Below are 26437 nucleotides of genomic sequence, written 5' to 3' on the forward strand. Positions count from 1 at the left end.
AAGGATACATGTCTTAGACTCAGCAGCCTGATATAATGCAAACACCTTGTACAGTGTAGATATCTTCTTGTCATTTCTAGCTAGTTTTGGTATTCTATTGTTTATATCAGTGGTTTATTATGGGAAACTGAAATAACTCTAGTTTTCTCAAGCAGAAATGGCATTAACAGAGGAAATGACTTGGTAAGTTTTTTTGAATGACTACAGAAGGGGTGAGGATGCCCCTCAAAGTGACTCCACAGCAGGTGTGATCTACTCATCAAGAAGCTCCAGCTTCCACTGTGATCAATGCCACCCTGACAAGTGGCCCTCATACTCACAAAATCAGTAAATAGTAACTGAACCCAGGGATTGAACATCACCTGGCAATTTGTTACAGACACAAACTTGAGGTTCCTGCTCCACACCTACAGAATTACGGGGTAGGCCCCAGCAATCTATATTTTAATAGATCTCCTATTGATTATGATATACACTAAAAAGTGAGATCCTCCTTGCTCCCACACTTAAAATTTCACACAAAAACATTTAATTAGTGAGAACTAATTCACTTTGGCCACCTGATGTGAAGAGCCTACTCACTGGAAAAGACCCTGGTGCCAGGAAAGATTGAGGGCAGGAGGAGAAGGGGACAACAGAGGATGAGTTTGTTGGATGGCATCACTGACCCAATGGCCATGAGTTTGAGCAAATTCCAGGAGATTTGCTCCTGGCATGCAGCAATCCATGGGGTCACAAAGAATCAGACATGACTTAGCAACCGAACAACAGGAAAATTCACATCCATGACTATAGCTACAATGCAATTTGGAATATGGAATTTTAGCTTTTTAACCTGACTAGAAGGAGGATAGAATGGATATTGAGAGAGCCATTCCAAAGTGTCTACTCTACCTATTTTTCATGGGGAGGAGGGCACCCCAGACCGAAGTGTAGCATTATAATAATCTGTTTTGAATCTTATGCCCCTGCACCATCTTCCTGCTGAAATGAAAAAAAAAAAAAAAAAACACTTCTTTTTCCTGCTTTTCTTACACATTTTCCTGTTTATTTGAATATATAACAATTTTTTATATGATGCTGCAGATTTGTTGACTTTCTTAACTGTTTTAAAAGACATTCTTTAAAATGTCTTTAAGTTTATTTTGGCAGCCAGTTAAGCTACTTGAGTGTCTTGATGTTTCTGAGGCTTAATATTTAAGTTTTTTTAGTACATATAAAGTATAGCTTTTATTCTAGAACAAATTTAGCACTAATGTTAAGATATAAAACTTCTGAGCACTCTAGGGAATGCTACAGGTTTTAAAGTTGATCTCCTTACTGGCTTATTGTTAGTCAGTAAGTCTTGTCTGACTCTTTGCAACCCCATGGACTGCAGCATGCCAGGCTTCCCTGTCCATCACTATCTCCCAGAGTTTCCTCAAACTCATGGCCATTGAGTTGGTGATGCCACCCAACTAACTCATCCTCTGTCACCCTCTTCTCCTATTGCCCTCAACCTTTTCCAGCATCAAGATCTTTTCCAGTGTGTTGGGTCTTCACATCACGTGGCCAAACTATTGGAGCTTCAGCTTCAGCATTAGTCCTTTCAATGAATATTCAGGGTTCCCAGACCTGTGTAACTCTGATAATCAAATACTAGCTTAAAGTTTCCAGGTATTTATTCTTTGCCCAACTTCATGGAGATCTATCTTAGAAACATGTGGCCTAGACAAAACTCAGACAAAGACACAAGAACTCATTTCTGTCCTTCTTCCCCTGTGGCTTCCTATGCTTCACAGCCCATTCCAACTACTTCCACCTCCCAACATTTTGCTCCACTCTTCTCAACTCATCAAAAATGTTGTCCTTTGTTTTCATATACCTTCTTTGGGCCATGATCTAGAAAGTGTCCCCAGACAAATAGGATAAATATAAAGCTCTTGTCATTTGTTTCTCTTCTGTCTTGGTCATAATTCAGCATCAATGTTGTCCAATGTCTGAAAGCACTTATTTTATATATATCATCCAGTTTTTAATTGCTTGTGGTGGATGGCTTATGGAAAGAACACAATTCAGTCCATAGCACACACCCACAAGGGAAAGAATATTATTACATTCTACAAAAATGAGTTAAGACACATTTCAAAAATTATACAAGGTGTGAAAGAATAACAAAACTCAGAAAATGCAATAATTGTACAATAGCTCAAGAAATTACTGGAAATAAAAGGAAAAATAATTTAGGAAATTAAATTGAATTAGAAGTAATAGAAGAGCCAATAAACACAACAGATGATACTTTAGGAGAACCAGAAGGTGGAAAGGGGGGGATTAAAACAAAAAGAAAGAAATGAAGAAATTTATGGGAAGAAACAAATGTGAATACCAGGCAAAGGAGATCTAATCTTTGGTGAGTAGAAGTCACAAAGAAGAAAAGTAAAGCAAGGGACAGAACAAACAATGAAAACTATAAATCAAGGAAAATTTTCCCAGTTTTAAATAGAGATACATACAGATATAGAGAAAGAAATGGAGATGGATATTTGAAGGACATACTGAAAAGAAACATCACACCTAAGAAAACTGCTGTAGAATGAATATCAGAACATATCCTCAAAAAATTATTGAGAACCACACAGTGCAAATTGTTGAGTTCTTGTTGAAAGGCCTATAAACAATAACTAACCCAGAAGCAAAGGACCCCTTTAGTGCCTAATTTGTAGCCTTGAAACACCGCTGCATGCCTGCATGCTCAGTTGCCCAGTAGTGCCGGACTCTGCTGCCCCATGGGCTCTAGCCCACCAGGCCCCTCTGTCCATGGGATTTCCCAGGCAAGAATACTGGAGTGGCTTGCCATTTCCTCCTCCAGGGGATTTTCCCAAGCCATAGGTCAAACCTGTGTCTCTTGTATCTCCTGAATTGCAGGTATATTCTTTACCACTGCGCCACCTGGAAAGCCCTTGAAATACCATATCAGGACTAAAAGTAACCAAGTTTCTTGGAGAAATGGTTGATTTCTAGTCTGAAATTTATGAAAGAAGTTCAGAACATTTGTCACATCAGCTAGTAATTAATATTAGAGACTAACTGTACTGTGTCCAAAAGACTTAAGAGACAAACTGAAAAGAATTCCACAGGCCAAAGACTGAAAATTTTGAGCAACAAAAGGATAATAATTTCAACGGAAAAAAAAATAATTTCAATGGACTGAAACACATAAGACATGATTAAATTAGTGAGATTATAAAGATACTACCCAAAAAAATAACCAATCATCTTTAGAAGATAATAAGAAACCAAGTTATTTTAAAATTAAAAAATGAAGGTAATATGTTTTTATATGAACTGTGTTAGTGGATACTCAAATTTGTGCATGTAAAAAATTTGCAGTGAAGTAAATGTACACACCAAGAAACGATTATAAATAAAACTGAGGAAATCATAATAAGATCAGTGGATTGTCTATGGCAATGTGTGGTATTCCACATATAATTTGGAAAATATTACCATTGCAGAAAACTGCATAAAGGGTACACAGGATCCCTCTGCATTATTTCTCAACCTACATGAGAATCTACAATTATCTTAAGAGGAAAAGTCTAATTTGAAAATCATCATTAGCAACATTTTCATAAATGATATATTCCTGAATGTATTCTTGACAACTGCATATTCTTATAAACATATTTCTGTTATGAAAGATAATACATGAGTGAAGAGTTCTTATGTCTACCTACTTATGCACCTTAACTCCTGCCATTCTAACACTGTTGGTCTACAGGTGTAGCAGCGGGGTGACAAATTTGGCATTCCTTATAAATTCATATTCCTTTACTGAAATTATGCAGTGTGTTTTATTTAAAAACCTTGAGTCTGTATTAAACCCTTTAAAATAAACATTTTAAGCCTATTGATTATGCTTGATGGTGAATAACTAATGATGTGTAACAAGCTTAATGGTGGTGATTGATAATGGCAATGATGGTAACAACAGCGGTGGTTGTGCTGGTGGTGCAGTGTGGGTTCTGGTAGTGGGGTGGTGATGATAGAGTTGTTGGATGTATAATATCTTAAAGGAAGCATCAGACTATAGTTTCCCAAGCAGAAAGATGACCCTCCCAATAGAAGGATAATTAACACACCTGGGAGACAAAAGCATGATTCCTGGCACAGGTGCAAACCAAGACTCTAATTGCTCCTTTACTAAGGTCTCCAGTCTCTGAAGTGACTGCTTCCCAGGAGACGTCCTGCCCATGTATATATATGGCACTTCCTGTTTCTTCTCTTTATATATATATAAAAAGAACCCCAACTCTCCTAAGCTCAGGGACCCATTTTTCATGACAGTGCTGGTCCCTTTGAGTAAATTTAGGACTAGCTGTAAATCCAAATGGCCCTCTCATTTTCTGATATTTACTTCCCAACTGTTGAAGCCAAGGCATCCTCTATAATTTTCAGAGGACTCTGATCCATTTTTCCTCAGCACAGGTACTTAATTATGACTTACAGCAATTGTATGAGACATATATTTCTTCCATAAACTTCTGTTTCTAATGTCGTCTATTTGCAACTCTGTGTTTATCTTCATCTCTAAGTGGTTTTTCTTCACATGCTGTGTTCTTACGGGCAACAATCCTGAGCCTCTGAAGGTCTGGTAGAACTGGAGGTAGTAACTGTAGTGACTGATATCAAATATGGGGTCATGTTTTCCTATTTTATATTATTAGGTGATTATGAGAATCAATAACTAAGTCAATGCTGTCTAGGATTTTCCCATCAGCACTTCACTAAGTAAATGGCATTCACTCTGCACTGCCCTGTAAAGCACTTTGATTCCTGGTAATGGTATATTCCAGATGGATTTTCTCTTAATATGCTTTTTATTGTTTTCAGAGGTGGAAATTGAGTAGAAGAGAATATGTTAAGATATTTTAATCTATTGTTGCTACCTAGAGGAACTTTTTCTTCTTCGTAATAAATGGAAATGATATACAAAAGTCTTAGCCATCTCTAATACTCTCTCTTCATTAGTTATTATGAAGTTAACAATTTAAACAATAACTTAAAGTGTAAAGCTTATAAATGCAATGCAGGTTTTCTTGTCTTCACACCATATCCTTAGGATTTAAAGATTCTTACCCCTACATAAGAAATATAGTTAGTGTCAGAGTTATTATTATTATTATTACAGGAGTCAAACAACACAACATATTTTAAAGTGCTGCAGTTAAAAAAGTAGGTTATGACATTTTTTAAATACACATGTACTGACACACATAGGTACATGTATGTATTGAAAAAATATAAAAAATAGTCTAGACTATTGTTATTCTCCAAGGAGCAGGAAAATGGCACTGTATTTTTGCTTATTTGTATTTCTGATTTTGTACAATGCACATGTACTGCCTTGGTAATTTTTTAAAATATATCAGAAATTGACAGTAAAATTTATCATTTGTGTCCAAAAATTTAATAAATTAAGATTGCTAAATAATAACAAAGTGCTACATACAAGATAACCTACAGCAAAGAAACAGTTTACTGAAAACAAAAGCAGACTGGTAGTCAGACGTCCTGGGTTTTAGACCCAGTCCTGTGTCTATAACTTAAAGTTAAACTTTAAAGCTTCTGTTTCCTAGAGAACAGGAAAATAATACAACATTCCTCTTTTTTATATGCTGTGCACAATCTAAGACATCAAGAATAAAGCATGTTCAACCACAACATTGCTTAGAGCTGTAGGTGTGCAGATTGTAAGGCTACAAGCTTGGGCCAGGGGAAGAGCTTATGATCAAAGAAAGCATTTCTGCCTAAAAATAGTATTTCGCATTTGAAAGAAAAATAATAAAATCAGAAGAATAAATATTCAGTAAACACAAAAGAAAAAAAAGCACTTTCAGTTCCCAGTCCTCGGTTATTAGGAGGTGTCAGAAGAATCACTTTGTGTCTGGCAATTCAGTTTTCTCAATATGAAAGAGGAATGAAAATTCCATGCTAAACACATTTGTCTTCCTGCTCAAAACTTTTCAGAGTGTAAAGTAATTAGCCTCCAACTAATAAAAAAATAAAAAATTTAAAAAAACTTTTCAGAGGAGTTAATGAGATTGACCTTTGATGAGCAGTACACAAAAGTTGAAAGTGAAAGTCACTTAGTCTTATCCAACTCTTTGCAACCCCATGGACTGTAGCCCACCACGTTCCTCTATCCTTTTGATTTTTCAGGCAAGAATACTGGAGTGGTTGCCATGTCCTCCTCCAGGGGATCTTTCCAACCAAGGATGGAACCTATGTCTCCTGTGTTGCCTGCACTGCTGGGAGATTCTTTACCATCTGAGCCACCAGTGGAGGTCTTCCCCCAATGGTCAGCAGGAAAAGGATCAACCTACAGTGCCCAAGACACAAGAGACGCGGGTTCCATTCCTGGTTGGGAAGATCCCCTAGAGGAGGAAATAGCAATGCACTCCAGTATTCTTGCCTGAAAAATCCCATGAACAGAGGAGCCTGGCAGGCTACAGTCCAGTGGATTGCAAAGAGTCGGACATGACTGAGCAACTAAGCACAGCAGCACACAAAAGTTAGCAGCTGTCTAATAATAAGCAAGGAAAATAGTGCAGACTTAGGGCTTTAGCTTAAAACATAGATAGATAGATACAGATATCAGGAAAGGGACATCTATAGGTATCCTACCCTGCAAGGATGAGCCATGTTTTCTTACAGCCATGTCTATAAGGTCAAGACTTGGTCATTAAAGAGACAATGGCTTGATATTATGATCTGAAAATAAAAACAACAACAATAGTGAGAAGAGCTATTGAGCACTTCCTCTAGACCAGCAGTCCCCTGTTATTTTGGCACCAGGGACTGGTTTCATGAAAGACAATTTTTCCACAGATGAGAGTCAGGGTGGGGGTGGGGATGGTATGGGGATGATTCAAGTCCATTGCATTTATTGTGCACTTTATTCCTATTATTAATACATCCGCTCCACCTCAGATCATCAGGCATTAGATCCCGGAGGCTGGGGACTCCTGCTCTAGACAACACTAAGTGCCAGGACCAAGGCTTTACCACAGACTGATTAAATAAGAACTTCTGTGGATCAAACACAGCCATCAATACATTTTAAATGCTCCAGTTGGTTATAATTATACAGAGTTGAGAATGATTGCTTTAGAGCCTGAAGTCCAGGAAAAAACTAAGAAAGAATTTTTGACACCTAATGACAGCTCACATTTTTTTAATAGGAGCTGACTTCTTGAAAACAAAAAATTCTAACTATGCATTATCCCATATTATTTTTACAACCACCATAGCTCTTGATATCACTAATTTCTTCATTTTTAGATGCAGAAATTGACTTGTAGCTCAGTGATACTGTTGTAACTACCATATCACCTAAAACTGCATCAATTTGAGATAGGCTATCATATGTTCACATTCAGTTAATATCTGGGCCTTGCACTGATGACAGGGGAATTTCATTTCTGAAGCAAAGTACATCTCCAACTACAAAATATGAATGCTAGCGCTTATTACCTACAGGATTGAGGTTCTCAGACTTGAACCTGTCTCAGCCTCACCTGGAGACAGTATGATACACAGATCACTAGGCCCCATCCCAGAGTTCCTGACTTTGTAGGTCTGAGGTGAGGCCTGAGAATCTGCATCTCCAACGTCTTCAGGTGATGCAAGCAATGCTGATCCACGGACTAGACTTTAAGACCCACTGCTCTAGGATATTTCAGAGACATGAATGTGATAAAAGTTCTGGATCTTGCCCCATTTTTCTTCTCATCTCTATGACCTTTGAAATACTCAGGGTCTGGTCTTCCTCCCAAAATAAACAGCAGCATTAGGGGTCATTCATCCGAAAGGATCCCAGACTCACTTAGCTGGCCCTAGATGCTCAAAACTAGCTTCACCAAGCAGTGCAAGAAGCAGCCTTTCATGCAGTTCTTCTCTCCCACCCCCAGAGGGCCCCCAACAAGAGAGGAATGGCTATGGAAAATCACTCTACAGTGACAGAGTTCATTCTTCAGGGTTTGACAGACCGGCCAGAGCTTCAGCTCCCACTCTTATTCCTCTTCCTTGAGATCTACTTGGTCACCATGATAGGGAACCTGGGTGTAATAACACTGATTTGTCTGAATGCTCAGCTTCACATCCCCATGTCCTATTTCCTCAGCAACCTGTCCTTCGTGGATCTCTGCTACTCCTCTGTCATCACCCCTAAGATGCTGGTGAACTTTGTGTCTGAGAAGAACACCATCTCCTGTGCAGAGTGCATGTCCCAGCTCTATTTGTTCCTAGTGTTTGTCATTGCTGAGTGTTACATGCTGACAGTGATGGCCTATGACCGCTATGTTGCCATCTGCAGACCTCTGTTTTACAACATCATCATGTCTCATTGAGTCTGCTCCCTGCTGATGGTTGGGGTTTATGCCATGGGTTTCATTGGCTCAACTATAGAAACTGGCCTCATGTTGAAACAGTCCTATTGTGAGCACCTCATAAATTATTACTTCTGTGAAATCCTCCCTATGATGAAGCTAACCTGCTCTAGCACCTACCATGTTGAGATGACAGTCTTCTTTTTGGCTGGATTCAACATCATAGTCACCAGCTTAACAGTCATAATTTCCTATGCCTTCATCTTGTCCAGTATCCTTCACATCAGCACCACAGGGGGAAGGGCCAAAGCCTTCAATACATGAAGCTCCCACTTTGCAGCTGTGGGGATGTTTTATGGAACAACTGCCTTCATGTACTTGAAACCCTCCACGGCCAGCTCCCTGGCCCAGGAGAATGTGGCCTCCATGTTCTACACCACAGTGATCCCCATGCTGAACCCCCTGATCTACAGCTTGAGGAATAAAGAGGTAAATGTGGCCATCCAGAAAACTCTGAGAGGAAAACTGTTCTAAGTCAAATGTTATTATTATTCTTTCTCAGTTTTAAAAATAAGTTGTTTGGAATCCCAGAGGGAAGCCCTCTGAATGTTCGCCCAGCCGGGATAGGAAACAGCCCCTTCTCTGGATGACTGGGTGACTGCCCCTCTCTCCTTCCCCTTTCTTCCCACCCTCTCTTTCCTCTCATTTCTGTTTGAAGCCAGCTGATGTTGAGTTCAAGTTTTCTCTCACTGGGAAACATTTTCTCTATTCTGACACTGAAAGATGAACTCCCCAGGTTGGTAGGTCCCCAATATGCTTCTGGAGATCAGTGGAGAAATAACTCTAGAAAGAATGAAGAGATGGAGCCAAAGCAAAAACAACACCCAGTTGTGGATGTGACTGGTGATGGAAGCAAGGTCCGATGCTGTAAAGAGCAATATTGCATAGGAACCTAGAAGGTTAGGTCCATGAATCAAGGCAAATTGGAAGTGATCAAACAGGAGATGGCAAGATTGAACATCGACATTTTAGGAATCAGCAAACTAAAATGGACTGGAATGGGTGAATTTAACTCAGATGACCATTGTGTCTACTACTGTGGGCAAGAATCCCTTAAATGAAATGTAGTAGCCATCATAGTCAACAGAAGAGTCTGAAATGCAGTACTTGGATACAATCTCAAAAAGAACAGAATGATCTCTGCTCATTTCCAAGGCAAACCATTCAATATCACTGTAATCCAAGTCTATGCCCCGACTAGTAATGCTGAAGAAGCTGAAGTTGAATGGTTCTATGAAGATATACAAGACTTTCTAGAATTAACACCCAAAAAAAGATGTCCTTTTCATTATAGGGGACTGGAATGCAAAAGTAGGAAGCCAAGAGATACCTGGAGTAAGAGACAAATTTGACCTTAGAGTATAGAATGAAGCAGGGCAAAGGCTATTAGAGTTCTGCCGAAAGAATGCACTGGTCAAAGCAAACACCTTCTTCCAACAACACAACAGACGACTCTACACATGAACATCACCAGATAGTCAACACCAAAATCAGATTGACTATATTCTTTGTAGCCAAGATGGAGAAGCTCTAAACAGTCAGCAAAAATAAGAACAGGAGCTGACTGTGGCTCAGATCATGAACTCCTTATGGTCAAATTCAGACTTAAGTTGAAGAAAGTAGGGAAAACCACTAGATCATTTGGAAATGACCTAAATCAAATCCCTTATGAGTATACAGTGGAAGTGAGAAATAGATTTAAGGGACTAGATCTGAGAGTGCCTGATGAACTATGGATGGAGGTTTGTGACACTGTATAGGAGACAGGGAGCAAGAGCATCCCAAAGATAAACAAATGCAAGAAAGCAAAATAGCTGTCTGAGGAGGCCTTAAAAATAACTGTGAAAAGAAGAGAAGCCAAAAGCAAAGGAGAAAAGTAAAGAATTTGAATGCAGAACTCCAAAGAATAGCAAGGAGAGATAAGAAAGCCTTCCTCAGTGATCAGTGCAAGGAAATAGAGGAAAGCAATAGAATGGGAAAGACTAGAGATCTCTTCAAGAAAATTAGAGACACCAAGGGAACATTTCATGCAAAGATGGTGTCAATAAAGGACAGAAATTGTATGGACCTAAGAGAAACAGAAGATATTAACAAGGGGTGACAAGAATACACAGAAGAACAGTACAAGAAAGATCTTCACAACCCAGATAATCACGATGGTGTGATCACTCACCTAGAGCCAGACATCCTGGAATGTGAAGTCAAGTGGGCCTTAGGAAGCATCACTATGAACAAAGCTAGTGGAGGTGATGGAATTCCAGTTGAGCTATTTCAAATCCTAAAGGATGAGGCTGTGAAAGTGCTGGACTCAATATGTCAGCAAATTTGGAAAACTCAGCAGTGACCACAGGACTGGAAAAGGTCAGTTTTCATTTCAATCCCAAAGAAAGGCAGTGGCATGGAATGCTCAAACTACCGCACAGTTGCACTCATCTCACACGCTAGCAAAGTAATGCTCAAAATTCTCCAAGCCAGGCTTCAACAGTAAGTGAACCATGAACTTCTAGATGTTCAAGCCAGTTTTAGAAAAGGCAGAGGAATCAGAGATCAAATTGACAACATCTGCTGGATCATAGATAAAACAAGAGAGTTCCAGAAAACATCTTTTTCTACTTTATTGACTATGCCAAAGCCTTTGACTGTGTGGATCACAACAAACTGTGGAAAATTATGAAAGAGTTGGGAATACCAGACCACCTTACCTGACTCTTGATAAATCTGCATGCAGGTCAGGAACAAAAGTTAGAACTGAACATGGAACAACAGACTGGTTCCAAATAGGAAAAAGAGTACATCAAGGCTGTATATTGTCACCCTGCTTATTTAACTTATGTGCAGGGTACATCATGAGAAACGCTGGGCTGGATGAAGCACAAGCTGGAATCAAGATTGCTAGGAGAAATATCAATAACCTCAGATATGCAGATGACACCACCCTTATGGCACAAAGTGAAGAAGAACTAAAGAGCCTCTTGATGAAAGCAGTGGAAACAGTGGCAGACTTTATTTTGGGGGGCTCCAAAATCACGGCAGATGGTGACTGCAGCCATGTAATTAAAAGATGCTTACTCCTTGGAAGGAGAGTTATGACCAAGCTAGATAGCATATTAAAAAACAGTGACATTACTTTGCCAACAAAGGTTCATCTAGTCAAGGCTATTGTTTTTCCAGTAGTCATGTATGGATGTGAGAGTTGGACTACAAAGAAAGCTGAGTGCCAAGGAACTGATGCTTTTATTTTTTTTTTGTTTTTGTTTTGAACAAGTATGTCTTTTTTTTTTCCATTTATTTTTATTAGTTGGAGGCTAATTACTCCATGGCTAATTCAATGTATGACAAAAACCACTGCAATGCTGCTGGAACTGATGCTTTTAAACTGTTGAAGAAGACTCTCGAAAGTCCCTTGGACTGCAAGATCCAACTAGTCCATTTTAAAGAGATCAGTCCTGGGTGTTTTTTGGAAGGACTGATGTTGAAGCTGAAACTCTAGTACTTTGGCCACCTGATGCAAAGAGCTGATTCATTTGTAAAGACCCTGATGCTGGGAAAGATTGAAGACGAGAGGAGAAGGGGACGACAGAGGATGAGATGGTTGGATGGCATCACTGACTCAATGGACATGAGTTTGAGTAAACTCCAGAAGTTGGTGATGGACAGGGAAGCCTGGAGTGTTGCAGTCCATGGGGTTGCAAAGAGCCGGACACGACTGAGCAATTTAACTGAACTGAACTCTCTACTGTCATTTAACATATGTTTTAAACTTTCACAGACTCACAGAGAGCAAACAGTGGCTACGGGTTGGGGTGGTGGGGACAGACATGAAGGCCAGGAGAGTAATCTCACAAATACAATGTATAAAATAAATTAGGAATAAGGATGAATGCTACAACACAGGGAAATAAACCCATTACTTTATAGTAATTTTAAGTGCAGTAACTATAAAAATACTGAATGACTGTGCTGTATGTCTGAAAGTAATATAATATTGTAAATCAACTACGTTTCAATTAAAAATTAAACTTTCATCGAGTTTTAAAGTCATTTAGGTTTTTTTCTAATCATTTAGTTTAGAAATTGTCATAATTTAGTTCTTCTGTGTAGAAAATATTGCTTAACCCAGTTCCTCCTTCTATGCACTTGGGAATACACAAAGCAGAGAGAGATGAATTTGAGAGTTTTCACCAAGAAGTAATATGTGGAGCTTTCTCATCTGGACTTCCTCGTCTCCTCTCTTTCACTCCTGTCTACTTATTTCTGACGAAGAACTTCTACCTGGTCCCTTTATGTGACTTTTTAGTCACCATAATATCGCCAGACACTACACGTTTGGGGCACCTACTCTGAACCACACAGTTCTAAACACTTTGTATGCCTTATTAAATTACACTTCACAACAGTCACGTACTACTGTTTTCCCCATTTCACAGTAGAATTTGGTGTAGTAAATTGCTCAAGGTCACACAGCTGGTAAACAAGGACATGGGGATTCAAATCCAAGTATAAGTGACTCCAGAGCCCACAATCGGCTCTCAGTCATCATGCCCTTCGCTTTAGGCTGGTGTTCCCCCATACCAGTCTTTAAATCCTGCCCTAATTGTACTCTTCCAATTTCAAAGGCCTCTTGAAATCAGTTCCTCAGGTTCTCAACTTTCATCTTCCCTAATTTCTCCACATGTATAGGCAACTTCTTTTTGTATCTAATGAAACTTTATGCCAGAGTTACAAGCTCACCAGTTCACCAGACACTTTATCAGTTTTAGTGCTGGAAGCCCCCACCCTGGGAAACCCCCCAGTTCCAGAAAAAAATAGTATGGCCCCCAGATTACACATTGTTGCAACTCTTTTGTCCTGCTTTATTAGCTAATTCATCTACTGCAGACCTCATTCAGTTAATACAGTGGCAATGGAACCAAGTTTATCTCCACTCTTCTTGCTTTATCCAACAGCAAGGATACATGTTTTAGACTCAGCTGCCTGATACAATGCCCAAGACTGATAGAGACTTCTTCTCATTTCTAGCTAGTTTTGGTATTGTCTCATATCAGTCAATGGTTTACTATCAAAAACAGGTATAACTCTAATGTTCTTAAGCAGAAAGGCAGTGAATACAGGGACTGACTTGCTTGTAGTTTATTGAATGACTAGAGAAAGGGTGAGGCTGCCTGCAAAATGACTTCACAATAGATAAGACCCACAGCTGCCATTATGACCACTGCCACATGTAAAATGGCCTCATACTCACAAAATTATTAATAAACAGCTGGACTCTGGGATAGAGCATTATCTGGAAACTTGTTAAAGATGCAAATTTGGGGTTTCTGCTGCCAGAAAACAATGCTAAAAGAAGCCCTGTTCACAGTCATAGCTTGCCCTATCCACTTCACACCTTTTCTTCTATATCACTCCACACACAAGGTATCCATCTGTACCTTGACACACATCCATTCCCTGGCCATCCTTTGCTCTGGAAGTGAACAGCCAGCTGTGTGGGCTTCCTTTGGGCAATGGCCCTTGGGAAGAGTCCCATCAGCAAGTACAGGGTATGCGGGCATGGAATTCTGTATCCCAACACTGAGAACAAAGTCCAGAAGGAGGTTTACAGACTCTGGTGGACACCCCTTGGGTCCATCCACACCCTGGGGAGGGAGATAGCCAGAGAAGGGCAAAGGACGGGCACCCCTCACTCAGTCTGAGGAGGTCACTATGGCTACTGTGCAGAAAGGTGATCTTGCCTGTATGTTTGTCCATGGCTGCTGCTTCTCTACCAGCTGGCAAGTCCCACAGTTATGATGTTTGTGTCCCTCATATTGCCGTTTACAGAGCATCTTAATCTTTAGAGTGAATTTCAATTTATATGCAGAAAACCATTCTTTGTGGGAAAGTCATAGTAAATTGAAGACATATTTTATTTCTGCTTTCTTGAAGTACAGCATTTTTCACTTATTATGAGTGGCATGGGGCTTCCCTGGTAGCTCAGCTGGTAAAGAAGCCACCTCCAGTGCAGGAGACCCCAGTTCAATTATTGGATTGGGAAGATCCCCTGGAGAAGGGATAGGCTCCCCACTCCAACATGCTTGGCTTCCTTGGTGGCTCAGATGGTGAAGAATCCACTTGCAATGTGAGAGAACTGGGTTTGATCCCTAGGTTGGGAAGATGCCCTGGAGGAAGGCAGGGTATTATGCTTCCTAGTGGCTCTCGGGTAAAGAATCCACCTGCGATGTGGGAGATGTGGGTTCAATCCCTGGGTTGGGAAGATGCCCTGGAGAAGGGAACAGCTACCCACTCTAGTATTCTGGCCTGGAGAATTTCACAGACTGTATAGTCCAGGGGGTCACAAAGAGTCAGACAAGACAGCAATTTTCACACACACGAATGGCATAGTGTTTTCTTTAAAAGAAAAGAAGGCTATGTGCATGCATATTTCATCTTCTCGTTCATTTTTAATACCATTAGAGATGAAAGGAATATATACAGAGAGAGTGCTCTCTGAGATGTGTCCTCTGAGAAGTGCAAACAGCCTAAACCTCAAAGGGCATGTTCTTTTTTGCCTATAGTTGGCAATTGTGTAGTGCTTCCCTGGTGGCTCAGACAGTAAAGAATACTGCAATGCTGAAGACCTGGGTTTGATCCTTGGGTTAGGAAGATCCCCTGGAGGAGGGAATGGCAACCCACTCCAGTATTCTTGCCTTTGAAATCCCATAGACAGAGGAGCCTGGGGTCACAAAGAGTCAGATATGACTGAGTGACTACCACTTGGCAATGTTGTATCATATACTTAAAATTTTGCTAATAAGGTGGATCTTATTTTAAGTGATCTTATCACAAGAAGAATAACAGTAAAGAATGAAGGAGGGAGGGAGAAAGAAAAAGGAAATTGTTTAGAGATGATGCACATGTTTCTGGCATTGATTATGGTGAGAGTTTCACAGGTGTATACTTCTCTCCAGAATCAAATTGTATACATCATGTACAGCTTTGTGCATGTCAATCATGCCTCAATAAAAATGGCTCTTTATAAAAATAAGGGAAGCATATTAATACTCAAAGTCAATCAGTAATCACAATCTTGTAAATCATCTATATACCATTTACAAATAAAAGAAATGGGGCTAAGTCACATGTCCAAAGTGTGGAATCTCCTCCTCTATCCCTGAACTCAATCAGCCACTGACTTACTTTCTATCAATATACTATCTATCAAAGTAAGAATTGATTAGTTATGACTGACTAGAGTATACAACATGTACCTTTTTGTGTCTGGTATGTTTTGCTCAACACATACTTTTGAATTTCTTCATTTTGTTGTGTGTATTAGTTATACATTTCTGTTTGATTAGTAGTAATTTATTGCCTGAATATATCAGGCACTATATCTAAATATATTTATCTAATATCTAAAATATATAAATTTTATACAATAAATATATAAGAGTGGAATTGTTTGATGATAAAACAGTTTATATCTATCATAAACTTCCCAGGTGGCTCACCTGTAAAGAATCTGCCTTCAGTGCAGGAGATGCTTGGAGATGCTGGTTCGATCCCCGGGTCAGGAACATCCCTTGAAGGAGGGCATGGCAACCGACTCCAGGATTCTTCCCTGGAGAATCCCATGGACAGAAGAGCTTGGCGGGCTACAGTCCATGGGGTCGCAAAGAGTTGGACATGACTGAAGCAACTGAGCACGAGCTCGAGACCAGTTTATTAGAAACTGGACACAAACAGATGGAGAAATATACCGCATTCATGGATTGGAAGAATCAATATTGTCAAAATGACTATACGACCCAAAGCAATCTATAGATTCAATGCAATCCCTATCAAGCTACCAATGGTATTTTTCAGAGAACTTGAACAAATAATTTCACAATTTGTATGGAAATACAAAAAAACCTCGAATACCAAAGCAATCTTGAGAAAGAAGACTGGAACTGGAGGAATCAATCTGCCTGACTTCAGACTATACTACAAAGCCACAGTCATCAAGAAAGTATGGTACTGGCACAAAGACAGAAATACAGATCAATGAAACAGAATAGAAAGCCCAGAGATAAATCCACGAACCTATGGACAGCTTATCTTCGACAAAGGAGGCAAGGATATACAATGGAAAAAAGACAACCTCTTTAACAAGTGGTGCTGGGAAAACTGATCAACCACTTGTAAAAGAATGCCCAACAATTTCTAAGAAACAATCTGATTTCATTTTCCAACAGCAGTGTATGAGAGGTTCACTTGCCCTGCATTCTCAACAAACTTGATATTGTCAGATTAACATCTCTAGTGAATATAAAGTGTTCTGTCAATGTGTTTTCAATTTCATTTAACTAATATCTAATGATAATCAGCAAATTTTCATATGTACCCTGATTATTTTAAATTCTTCTTTATAGTGTCTATCCAAATTTTTAGTTCAGTTTTAATTAGTTATTTGTCTTTTTGATTAGTGAATTTATCAGAGCTCTCATATGATGTGAATACAAGTACTTTGACATATCTTCCCCGTCTATCTTGTCTTTTCCCTTCTTCAGCAGTCTATTTCAAAGAATAGAAGGTTTTATTCGTAAGTCCAATTGTCAGCTTTTGTCTCTTATAGTGGGTATTTTTGTGCTTATTCTAAATTCCCATAGCCTGTACCAACATCATGATAATTTTCCTTTTTTCCCAGAAGGTTTAAAGTCTTAAATCTAATATCTGTTTAGTTACAACTTTTTAACTCAAAAGAAATTTAATATATGCAAAGTAAACAGAATAGTTTGCTAAATAGTCATATTCCCAACACCCAGCTCAACAATTATCAATATTTTATGCTTCTTTGATTATCTCTATCTCCACCCAATATAGTACATTTTAGCCATCATATCTTCAAGTATTTCTGTTTCCTCCCTTCCTTCTGGGATTCTAATTACACAGGTGTTGAGACCACTTGAGATTGTTCTACATGTTATGGAATTTGTTCTGTCATTGAACTTTCCTTCTTCAATGTCTAATCTGCTATTAAGTCAATCCAAAAAATTTCACTTCATATTTTTCATCTCTGAAAGTACACTTTAATTCTCTTTTATACCTTCCATATTTCTTTACACTACATTCACATCTTCATTAAAATCCTTGGGTAAATAAATAAAGCTATTTTTAAATTCTTATCTAATATTACCAAACAGATATTTCTATTTGCACATATTTTCTCCTGCTTTTCTTTTTTTTAACTAATTTATTTATTTTAATTGGAGGCTAATTACTTTACAATATTATAGTGATTTTTGCCATACATTGACATGCATCAGCCATGGGTGTACATGTGTCCCCCATCCTGAACCCCCTCCCACCTCCCTCCCCATCCCATCCCTCAGGGTTGTCCCAGTGCACTGGCTTTGAGTGCCCTGTTTCATGCATCAAACTTGGACTGGTCATCTATTTCACATACGGTAATATACATGTTTCAATGCTACTCTCACAAATCATCCCACCCTCGCCTTCTCCCACAGAGTCCAAAAGTCTGTGCTTTACATCTGTGTCTCTTTTGCTGTCTCGTATATAGGGTCATCATTACCATCTTTCTTAAGTATATGCATATATATGCATTAAATACTGTATTGGTGTTTTCCTTTCTGAATTACTTCACTCTGTATAATAGGCTCCAGTTTCATCCACCTCATTAGAACTGATTCAAATGTGTTCTTTTTAATAGCTGAGTAATATTCCATTGTGTATATGTACAACTTTTGAACTGTGGTGTTGGAGAAGACTCTTGAGAGTCCGTTGGACTGCAAGGAGATCCAACCAGTCCATCCTAAAGGAGATCAGTCCTGGGTGTTCACTGGAAGGACTGATGCTGAAGCTGAAACTCCAACACTTTGGCCACCTGATGCAAAGAGCTGATTCATTTGAAAAGACCCTGATGCTGGGAAAGATTGAAGACAGGAGGAGAAGGGGACAACAGAGGATGAGATGGTTGGATGGCATCACCGACTCAGACATGAGCTTAGGTAAACTCCAGGAATTAGTGATGGACAGGGAGGCCTGGTGTGCTGCAGTCCGTGAGGTTGCAAAGAGTTGGACACGACTGAGCGACTGAACTGAACTGAACCACAACTCTCTTATCCATTCGTCTGCCGACAGACATCTAGGCTGCTTCCATGTCCTAGCTATTGTAAACAGTGATGTGATGAACACTGGGGTACATGTGTCTCTTTCAGTTCTGGTTTCCTTGGTGTGTAGGCCCAGCAGTGGCATTTCTGGGTCATATGGCAGTTCTATTTTCAGTTTTTTAAGAAGTCTCCACACTGTTCTCCATAGTGGCTGTACTAGTTTGCATTCCCACCAACAGTGTAAGAGGGTTCCCTTTTCTCCACACCCTCTCCAGCATTTATTGTTTGTAGACTTTTTGATAGCAGCCATTCTGACTGGCATGAAATGGTACCTCATTGTGGTTTTGATTTGCATTTCTCTGATAATGAGTGATGTTGAGCATCTTTCCATGTTCTTGTTAGCCATCTGTATGTCTTCCTTGAAGAAATGTCTGTTTAGTTCTTTGGCCCATTGTTTGATTGGGTCATTTATTTTTCTGGTATTGAGCTACAGGACTGACTTGTATGTTTTTGAGACTAATTCTGTCAGTTGCTTCATTTGCTATTATTTTCTCCCATTCTGAAGGCTGTCTTTTCACCTTGCTTATAGTTTCCTTCGTTTTGCAAAAGCTTTTAAGTTTAATCAGGTCCTATTTGTTTATTTTTTCTTTTATTTCCATTAATCTGGGAGGTGGGTCATAGAGGATCCTGCTGTGATTTATGTCGGAGAGTGTTTTGCCTATGTTTTCCTCTAGGAGTTTTATAGTTTCTGGTCTTATATTTAGATCTTTAATCCATTTTGAGTTTATTTTTGTGTATGGTGTTAGTGTTCTAGTTTCATTCTTTTACAGGTGGTTGGCCAGTTTTCCCAGCACCAACTGTTAGAGATTGTCTTTTCTCCATTGTATATTCTTGCCTCCTTTGTCAAAGATAAGGTGTCCATAGGTTCGTGGATTTATCTCTGGGCTTTCTGTTCTGTTCCATTGATCTATATTTCTGTCTTTGTGCCAATAGCATACTGTCTTGATGACTGTAGCTTTGTAATAGAGCCTGAAGTCAGTCAGGTTGATTCCTCCAGGTCCAGTCTTCTTTCTCAAGATTGCTTTGGCTATTTGAGGTTTTTTTGTATTTCCATACAAATTGTGAAATTATTTGTTCAAGTTCTCTGAAAAATACCATTGGTAGCTTGATAGGGATTGCATTGAATCTATAGATTGCTTTGGGTAATATACTCATTTCCACCATATTGATTCTTCCTATCTATGACCATGGTGCATTTCTCCTTCTATTTGTGTCCTCTTTGATTTCCTTCATCAGTGTTTTATAGTTTTCTATATATAGGTCTTTTGTTTCTTTAAGTAGATTTATTCCTAAGTATTTTATTATTTTTGTCACAATGGTGAATTGAATTGTTTCCTTAATTTCACTTTCTGTTTTCTTATTGCTAGTGTATAGGAATGCAAGGGATTTGTGTGTGCTAATTTTATATCCTGAAACTTTACTATATTCATTGATTAGCTGTAGTAATTTTCTGGTGGTGTCTTTAGGGTTTTCTGTGTATAGGACCATGTCATCTGCAAACAGTGAGAGTTTCACTTCTTCTTTTCCTGTCTGGCTTCCTTTTATTTCTTTTTCTTCTCTGATTGCTGTGGCTAAAACTTCCAAAACTATTTTGAATAGTAGTGGTGAGAGTGGGCACCCTTGTCTTGTTCCTGACTTTAGGGGAAATGCTTTCAATTTTTCACCATTGAGGATAATGTTTGCTGTGAATTTATCATACATGGCTTTTATTATGTTGAGGTATGTTCCTTCTATGCTTGCTTTGTGGAGGGTTTTTACCATAAATGGATGTTGAATTTTGTCAAAGTCTTTCTGCATCTATTGAGATAATCATATGGGGTTTTTTTGTTTTTTGTTTTTGTTTTAGAGCCTTTTTTTTTCCTTTGAAACAATACCCTTTTTTTCATTTATTTTTATTAGTTGGAGGCTAATTACTTTACAATATTGCAGTGGTTTTTGTCATACATTGATATGAATCAGCCATGGATTTACATGTATTCTCCATCCCAATCCCCTTTTTATTTTATTTTTTTCCCAATTATTTTTATTAGTTGGAGGCTAATTACTTTACAATATTGTAGTGGTTTTTGCCATACATTGACACGAATCAGCCATGGATTTACATATGTTCCCCATCCTGAACCCCCCTCCCACCACCCTCCCCATCCCATCCCTCTGGGTCATCCCAGGGCACCAGCCCCGAGCACTTGTCTCATGCATCCAACCTGAACTGGAGATCTGTTTCACACTTGATAATATACATGTTTTGATGCTATTCTCTCAGATCACCCCACCCTCGCCTTCTCCTACAGAGTCCAAATGTCTGTTCTATACATCTGTGTCTCTTTTTCTGTCTTGCATATAGGGTTATCATTACCATCTTTCTAAATTCCATATATATGCATTAGTATACTGTATTGGTGTTTTTCGTTCTGGCTTACTTCACTCTGTATAATGGGCTCCAGTTTCATCCACCTCATTAGAACTGATTCAAATGACCCAGAAATCCCACTCCTGGGCATACACATTGAGGAAACCAGATCTAAAAGAGACACTTGTACCCCAATGTTCATCGCAGCACTGTTTATAATAGCCAGGACATGGAAGCAACCTAGATGCCCATCAGCAGACAAGTGGATAAGAAAATTGTGGTACATATACACAATGGAATATTACTCAGCCATTAAAAAGAATCATATGGTTTTTATCTTTCAATTTGTTAATAGTGTTTATCACATTGATTGATTTGCAAATACTGAAGAATCCTTGAATCCCTGGGATAAAGTCATGATGTATGCTCTTTTTAATATGTTGTTGGGTTCTGTTTGCTAGAATTTTGTTGAGGATTTTTGAATCTATGTTCATCAGTTATATTGGCCTGTAGCTTTCTTTTCTTGAGGCACCTTTGTCTGGTTTTGGTATTAGGGTGATGGTGGCCTCATAAAATGAGTTTGGCAGTTTACCTTTCTCTATAATTTTCTGGAAGAGTTTGAGTAAGATGTGTGTTAGCTCTTCTCTAAATTTTTGGTAGAATTCACCGGTGAAGCCATCTGGTCCTGGGTTTTTGTTTGTTGGAAGATTTTTTATTGCACTTTTGATTTCCATGCTTGTGATGGGTCTGTTAAGATTTTCTATTTCTTCCTGGTTCAGTTTTGGAAGGTTATACTTTTCTAAGAATTCGTCCATTTCTTCCAAGTTGTTCATTTTTTTGGCATATAGTTGCTAATAATAGTCTCTCATGAAATAAAAAGTTATTTCTCTGTTGTCTGTTGTGATTTCTCCATTTTCATTTCTAATTTTGTTGATTTGATTCTTCATTTTTTTCTTGATGACTCTGGCTAACAGTTTGTCTATTTTATTTATCTTCTCAAAGAACCAGCTTTTAATTTTGTTGATTTTGCTATAGTCTCCTTTGTTTCTTTTTCATTTATTTCTGCCCTAATTTTTATGATTTCTTTCCTTCTACTAACCCCAGGGTTCTTCATTTCTTCTTTTTCTAGTTGCTTTAGGTGTAAAGTTAGATTATTTGATTTTTCTCTTGTTTCTTGAGGTAAGCTTGTATTGCTATGAACCATCCCCTTAGCACTGCTTTTAATGAATCCCATAGGTTTGGGGTTGTTGTGTTTTCATTTTCATTTGTTTCTATGCATATGTTGATTTCCTTTTTGATCTTCTGTGATCTGTTGGTTATTCAGAAGCATGTTGTTTAGCCTCCATATGTTTGTGTTTTTAAATTTTTTTTCCTGTGGTTGACATTTAATCTTACTGCATTGTGATCAGAAAAGTCTCTTGCTTTTCTTATACATTTCTTTGCTTATTAGAATATCTAATTTTTGACAGGATGCTGGAGATTTGTTGAATGTCTTAAATGTTTTTTGTTTTTCACAGTATCTTGAAGTTTATTTTGGCAGTCAGTTAAACTTTGTGCAGATTGTCTTGCTGTTTTTGAGTCTATATTTAAGTTTTGTTAGTGCAGCATTTATTCAAGAACTAATTCAGAACTGATTCTAAGATATAAACTTCTTCACTCTATAGGGAATGCTACAGGTAGGTTTTCAGGGAGAGTTCCTTATTGGGTGGTTGGAAGACAACCATCCCACAGACCTGTGTAGCTCTGATAATCAATTATCTAGCTTAAATTTTCTTGATAGTTCTTACTTGCCCAGCTTTGTGGAGTTTTATCTTAGAAATGCTTACCCTAAACAAAGCTCAGACAAGACACAAGGACATCTATATGGAGATTTCTAGATTTCTTTCTCTGTGGCTTTTCATGTTTCACTCGCCATTCCAGCTACTTCAGCCTCGCAACATGGGTCTCTCTTAATTTACCAGAAATGCTGTGCTCTCTTGCCATATACATTCTTTGGGCTAGGATCTCAAAAGGGTCCCCAGACCAAGAGGCAGGGTGGACATAGGGTTCACCTCATCTGTTCCTCTTCTGTCTTAGGTCATAAGTCAGCATTACCTGGTGTCCAGTGTCTAAAAACAATTATTTTATAAATGTTGTCCAGTTTTTAATTGCATATGGTGTGTGACTAATGGAGAGAACAATCCAAAGCAAGTCCCCTCAAATGAATGAATACAATACACTCTATCAAAATGAGCTAAGACATATTTTGAAACTGATTCAGGGAATGAAAGCAACAAAATTCAGAATTAGGAAAAATTCAGTAATGATACAGTAATGCAAGAAATTCCTAGAAATGAAAGAAATAATAATTTAAGAAATTAAAAGTAATAGAAGATCAAATAAATACAACAGATAATGCTTTAGGAAAAACAGAACATGAAAGAAGGGAATGAAGAAAAGAAAAAAATGAAGAAACTTATGGGAAGCAACAAATGTAGATACCAGGCCAAGAAGATTTAGTCTATGGTGAGCAGGAGCCACAAGGACAAAACCAAAGCAAAAGTAAAAATACAATTCAAGAAACTTTTCCCAGTGTTAAATAGATATTGATTTAGATATCTGAAGTGACATATTAAAAAGAAACATCACACCTAGTTAAAATGCTGAAGAATGAATATCAAAACATATCCTTATAAAATTATTGAGAACCATGTAGTACAAATTTTTCAGTTCTTTTTGAAAGACCTAGAAACAATTACTAACCCAGAAACAAAAAGCCCCTGTAAAATCTAGTTTATAACCTTGAAACACCATTTTACCACTAAAAGAATAAAAATATCTTGAAGAAAGTGTTGGTTTCTGGTCTGAAGATTGGAATATATGAGAGATCAGAACACCTTGTCATATCAGACAATATTTAATATTAGAGACTAATAGCACCATATCCAAAAGACTCAAGAGACAAAATAAAGAGAATTCCACAGGGCAAAGACAGAAAATTTTGAGCAACAAAAGGATAGCAGTTATAATGGAGTAAAACACAAAAAAAATACAATTAAATTAGTGAGACTATAGAGATACTAAAGAAAAATAGAAAATTACCTTTGGAGGATAATAAGAAACCAAGGTACTGTTTTAAAATTAGAAAATGAAGGTTATGTGTCCTTATATGAACTATAGTGATGGATATTCAAATCTGTACATATGATAAATTTGCATCAAAGTAAATGTATACACACAGAAATGAGTATAAATAAAACTATGGAAATCTGAATAAGATCAGTAGATTGTCATAACATACAGAATCCTGTATGTGATACTGTATTATAATTTTGCAAAATATTCCCATTGGGGAAACTGCATAAGGTACACAGGATCTCTCTATATTATTTCTTATACCTATGTATGTATCTACAATTATCTCAGAAGATAAAATTTAGCTTAAAAATCTCCATTAGATAATCTTCATAACATTTTCATCAATGATATATTGCTGAATATGTTCTTGACAACTGCATAGTCTTATATTTCCCTTAAGAATGAGATCATATGAATGAAGACTTCTTATGTCTACCTTCTTATGCCCCTCAATTTACTGCCATTCTACCACTGTTGGTCTACAGTTGCAGCAACAGGGTGACAAATTTAGCATTCCTTATAAATTCATATTCCTTTATAGAAAGTATACAGTTTGTTTTATTGGAAAATTCAAGTTTGTTTTGAATCCTTTAGAATAAACATTTTAGGTCTAGTTGATTATGCCTAATCGTGAATAGCTAATGGTGAGTAACAACCATAATGGTAGTGACTGATGACGATGTTAGTGGTAATGACCTAGGTGGTGGTGGTGGTGGTGGTGATTGTGGTAGTGTTGGTGGTAATGATGACAGTGATGATGCTGATACAGCTATTGGTTGTAAAATGTTTTAAAAGAGGGCATTAGACTATAGTTTCCCAAACGGCAAAGTGACTCTACCAATAAAAGGAAAATTAACACACCTGGGAGACAAAAAACATGATTTACAGCAAAGGGGTGAACTGAGACTCTAATTGCTCCTTAACTCAGGTCTGCAGTCTCTGAAGTGACTGCATCCCAGGAGAAGCTGTGACCATACTTATATAAATAGGCAGACCTCTAAGTCTCCCAATCTGTGAGATCTATTTTTCATGGCAATGTTGGTTCCTTTGAGTAAATTTAGAATTAGATATAAATCCATAGGGTCCTCTCACTCTTTGATATTTATTTTCTGACCTTTGAAATCTAGGCATCCTCTGTAATTTCTGGGAGACTGATACATTTTTTCCTCAGTACAAGTACTTAATTACAATTATAAGCAATTGTACAAGGAAAATATATCTTCAATGAACTCTTGTTTATAATTCAGGAGATTTTCAGCCATATGTTTACTTCATGTCTAAGTGTTTTTTCTTTGTGTGTTGTTTTCTTATGGGCAGTAATCCTGAGCCTCTGATGGCCTGCTAGAACTGGAGGTAATACTTGTAGTGACTGATATCAAATACGGGGTCATGTTTTCCTGTTTTATGTTATTAGATGATTGTGGGAGAAAATAATTCTCAGTGCTGTCTAGAGTTTTCCCATCAGCACTGCACTAAGTAAATGATGTTCACTTTGTACTGCTCTGTAAAGCCCTTTGATTTATAGTAATGGTATATTCCAGGTGGATTTTTCCACATTTCAAGAGGTAGAAATTGAGTAGAAGGGGATATGTAAGATATTTTCAATCTATTGTTGCTACCTACTTTTCTCCTTTGTAATAAATGGAAATAATATTTAAAATTTTTTAGCTATTTCTGATAGTAATTATTATGAAGTAAACAATTTAACCAGCAATAATTTAACATGTAAAGCTTACAAAGGTGATGAAGACTTTCTTGTCTTCACACCACATCCTAGAGATTCAAAGACTGTTACACTTAGATAAGAAATATAGTTAGTGCCAGAGTTATTATTCTTATAGAAATAATTTATTAATAATAAGTTATTATTCTTATAGGAAGCAAATGACACAACACATTTTGAAGTGCTACAGTTAAAAAATACATTACAAAAGTTTTTAAATACTATATGCAGATACACATATAAGTATATATACACTGATAAGATGTAAAAAGACAGTCTAGACTGTTGTTAGTCTCCAAGGAGCAAGAAGAGAGCATTGTATTTTTGCTTCCTAGTGTTTCTGATTTCTAACAATGCACATATAGTGCCTTGATAATTTATTTAAAAATCTTAACTTGTTAATAAAATTTGTCATTTATGTCCAGAAATTCAATAGATTAAGTTTACTAAATAATAACAAAGTGCTACACACAAGACAACCTACAGCAAAGCAACATAAAAAACAAAATAGACTGGTAATCAGAAGTCCAAAGTTTCATAACCAGTTTTGTGCTTATAAATTTAGCTTTTAGAGAATAAGTTTCCTAGAAAATAGGAAAATAGTGCAATATTCTTCTTTTTTTATTAGCTTTGCAGAATCTAACACACCAAGGATAAAGCAAGT

General features: G+C 37.8%; 1 pseudogene; it reads left to right on the plus strand.

Annotated features, from left to right (window-relative positions):
* The first annotated feature begins 7952 nt into the window (after positions 1-7952).
* On the plus strand, positions 7953-8906 carry LOC110150000 (olfactory receptor 8A1-like; annotated as a pseudogene).
* Positions 8907-26437: the final 17531 nt, after the last annotated feature.

The sequence above is a fragment of the Odocoileus virginianus genome, chromosome 28 (genome assembly GCF_023699985.2).
Source record: "Odocoileus virginianus isolate 20LAN1187 ecotype Illinois chromosome 28, Ovbor_1.2, whole genome shotgun sequence".
Lineage (NCBI taxonomy): Eukaryota > Metazoa > Chordata > Mammalia > Artiodactyla > Cervidae > Odocoileus > Odocoileus virginianus.